This window comes from Lycium ferocissimum, chromosome 8 (genome assembly GCF_029784015.1).
Source record: "Lycium ferocissimum isolate CSIRO_LF1 chromosome 8, AGI_CSIRO_Lferr_CH_V1, whole genome shotgun sequence".
NCBI lineage: Eukaryota > Viridiplantae > Streptophyta > Magnoliopsida > Solanales > Solanaceae > Lycium > Lycium ferocissimum.
Window position 1 is genome coordinate 69,270,084 of NC_081349.1, and position 4,474 is coordinate 69,274,557.

A 4,474-nucleotide genomic window follows, 5' to 3' on the forward strand; every position below is an offset into this window, starting at 1 on the left:
CCTCCCATAGGACTTGAGTAAGATAGTACAACATCCTCCACTTCACAACATCGATCTATCATCAATATCTTTTTTGAGTTCTTATTCTCAAATGGGGACATTGCAGCTTGTCACTATTGAGAATCTTTCTACCCCTTGAGTCCAGCTCTGCAAATGAATTCACAATCACCTCCCTATGCTCAAGGGCATAATTAGCCAAGTGGTCAGCTAATTGATTATTACCCTCTCTCATGATATGCAAAACTTGAACCTCTCGCATTGGAAATAATTTCAAAGAATTCTTCCACAATAAAGGCAATATTCCAAGATGGCTTCCATTCCCTTTCCAATATGTTCTTCATCAAGAGGGAATCGCCAAGAATGAAAGCATATATATGCCGAGATAAGAAGTACTTTGCAGTTCAAGTAGTGCTTTGGCCTCGCATCTTTCTGTTAGTAGCATTCTCCATTTCCTCAACCCTTGCATGAATCAAATCACCATTACGATCTCTAATACAAAATGCAAATGAACTCACCAGGATTGCGCCGTAGTAGACCATCGTTGTTGTATTTCCATACCTTCCGAAGGCAACATTCCACATCACCTTTAGTGGCTTGCAATTTTGGCACAAATTGTTCCTGGATCTGCAAAATCTCGAACCATCTGTGAGGAACAGTTTTAATCCCTGGTTTTCTCAATCTCACTAACTGCTGAATTATACTTGAGGCCTGATAAATGACTCTGCTAGTGGTAACCTTATCCCTATGCATATCCCCATTCCTCTTTTTCCAAAGCTCCCATACTATGATAGAAAGAAATGCATAGAAAATAGGCTTTATTCTTGGGATCACATCTACACCCAATTATTGCATAATGACCTGATGCAAGTGCATGCCATTGATATTCAGACCTACTGAAGCACAAAAATGTGACCAGGTCCTCTAAGTAGTTTCACATCTCAAAAAGATATGAGGAACAGTTTCTTCCTTAGGATTAGCACAACACAAGCAGTTAGAAGGCATGTGATATCCCCAGATTCTATCTATATCATCCAAAGGGCACTTTGAAATGCCACACCCTCCACATCAAGAAAGAAATCTTGAAAAAGGCAACCCTTTCACCCAAATCTTCTTATAAACATCCCTTTTTTCAGCCTTGTTTCGATGTACCCCCATGCATCTCGATAGTGAACTCACCTCTAGTTTCAAGCATCCACTAAGGTTTATCCAATTCATCTCCTCTAAGGGTGGTTGTACTTTATTCAAGATGAAATCGCCTAACTCTTCTTCAGTAAATTGTTTTCGATGGGGCACATGCCACCTACCTTCAATAACCACATCACTCACATTGTTGATTTCTTCATTGCAATAAAAATCGCTAGTTTAAGAAAATACAAAAGCCTTAAACCAAATTAAATATCAAACCAAAACAACGAGGACCCCATTCTTAGTTGCGATCATATATGATGATCAATCAAATCCATTGGGTTGTATTTTCCTCCAAATATGAGAACCTTTCTTTTTACATGGAACTGCATAATAGGATTATTTTTCTTCGACATTTATTACTCATGAAAGAACTCCACAATAATGGTTTGGTTCTAAAATTTCACCAAAACTTGGCAAACAATGCCATAGACATATCACTAAGTGACCTAAAACCGAGGCCACCTTCTTCTATAGGCAAACATACATTTTTCCACTTTGACCAATGTCTACCAGCCTCACCAACAGTATTTCTCCAATAGAATTGAGCAAATATTTTGTGCAACATCTCAATAACAAAAGATGGTGGATCAACAACAGACAACAAATGCATTGGCATAGCCTGTAATACATGCTTAAGCAATATAACTCTTCCACCAAAGGACAATAACTTATGTTTCCACACTTACAAATCATTTCTTACTTTTGTAATAAGTTCAAAAGAGAATGACATCTGACTTTTAGCATAGTAAATAGGGCATCCTAAGTATATCAAAGGAAAATTTTTCCTTGTTATACCAGTAACCCTCTCCACCTTTTGAAATACTTCCTCATCCACTCTATCATGTAAATATACAGAATTGTTGGCCTTGTTAATCAACTGCCCTGAAGCCTTTTCATATTCAGTCAACACATTCATGATCAACCCCAAGGAAATCTCACAAGATGAAGAAAATATAATAGTATCATCAGCATAAGAAAGGTGATTAATTTTTAGACTCCACTTTTGGCAAAGCCAAAAACCAAGTAAACCATAAATTATCATGTAATGCATTCAAATGCCTTGATAACACCTTTGCAGCCAAGATTAATAAAGTAGGTGACAATGGATCACCTTGCTTGACATCCCTAGTAGAATGAAAGAAGCCACAAGATTGTCCATTGATAAGAACAGAGTACCAGTTATTACCAACAATTTCATAAATGAGGCTGATAAACTGCTCACAAAATCCCATTTTCCTCAGAACTTTTGTAAGAAATAGCCATGACAGCCTATCATAGGCCTTTTCATGTCCACATCACAACATTAGGAACAATAGCATTGGAATTCTTTTTGCCTTTATTTGTTCTGAGCCTGATATCAGTAATTATTTCTTGAGTCAATAAGATATTCTCCACAATGCTTCTACCCCTCACAAATCCTACGTGATTCTGTGATATCAATTCAGGAAGCAGATGTGCTATCCTCTCATGCACAGCTCTAGAAAACACCTTATTCACAAAGTTGCTTAGACTGATAAGCCTCATGGCACTAAAGGTCTGAACATCTTTCTTTTTTTTTGGCAAATAGCACTGCATTTGTACGAGTTATGTGTCTTGGAAGCTCAATTCCTCTAAAGAAGTCCCAAACCATGTTATTCAGATCATCACCAACAATATCTCAACAAGTTTGGAAAAACAGACATGTGAATCCATCAGGACCACCTGCACTTTGACTGTTTAAGCCAAAACCTGCCTGCTTTACCTCTTCTTTAGTAGGATCTGCCACAAGATTGTTATATCCCGTGTTTTCGCATATTTGGAAAGTTTTGAAATAATTGTGACTTGTGTGTTATAAGGCAATATTTTGATTTTAGTTAATATGACTATGTTGTTTGGAAATCATTGTGTAAAGGCACCTGGGAAGGCCGAGGGCAAATTTGGAATTTTGGAAATTTGTTTCGGAAATTACAAAACGAGTTTTCAACGAATTGGGCAAGAAAAATTGAAGAAAATTTGGGCCCAACCAAGGGGGTGGCCGGCCATGGCTAGGCCCAAGCCCTTTATTAAATGGTCATGTGATTTTCACATGACCATTAGTGGGATATATATCCTTGTGGCCTTTAGAAATTTCAAGAAGCTAGCAAAACAAAAAAAATATTTAAGACCAAAATGGCCCTACGACCCCTTCTCCCCACTTCAAAAATTTTTCGCTTTGTTTCCAATCCAAAAATCTTGATCTTCCCATATTTGTGTAGTACGCGAGACGCTCCAACTTGATATAATTGGTTCGCGAAGAGCGACGTTTGCGTTTAATTGGAATTTTAAGAAAAGGTAAGATTTCTATGTTTTATGTTATGAAGTGGATATATGTGCGTTAGTGACTAGAGTTGCATGACGATTATGGGATTGTGGTGTTAGATAGCCGTATGGTGTGTGTGTGAAGCCATGTTTGGCCGTGAGTTGTATGGAAGGGAAGTGGGATGAATTCAAGTTTGTTTGGTTTGCTAGTTGCGTTGTTGTGGTATTTATGACGTAAATGAATGTTTAACGAATCGAATTAGCGTTGAAATGATTATGGATTATTATGGGAAAATGTATGATTTTGGCATATTGCGTATATCCTTGTATAATTATGATATGAAGACTTTAAATATGACTTATGGTTGTTGTTAATGAATTCGGAATGAAATAATGCAAGTTAGTATGTTCGTCGGAATTGTTGACGTTTTGAAAGGAATATGGAAAGTGACGAACTTCTTGAATTTATGTACAATGTTTGGAATATGATTGGAATATGTTTGGATAATCTTGAATGAGTGTATGAATACAATAATGTGAACGTAAGTTTGGAATTGTGAAGTTTGAATGGAAGTTGCCAACTTGTGTAGTAAAGTAGAATATTGAAGTTAGAATGATTTAATTGTGGTTTGTGTTGTACGTGACGTGTGGGTTGTTATTGTTGATGTGTATTGAAGCCGAGTTAAGCCTCGGGATGTTATATATATAGGGGAAGTGCTTCGAAATTTCGGTGAGCAAAAACAAAGTTAAGTGAACTTTAAGCCTTAAGATTCCTAATTGGCAACTTTGACCATTTTACGGATTACCGAGGCGAAACGGGACTTGAGTTTCGGGCGAGCGTAAGACGTATCTAAGGTATGTAAAGCTCCCCACTCCCTTTCCTTGGCATGTCTTAGTATGCTAGGTTGATATCGGAACCCGGAGCAATGCTGCTCCTCGAAATCCAATTTATAAAATGGGGTCTTTCTTAAACCCAAATTTGGGCCCAGGACTCCATTTTGGAAAAAAT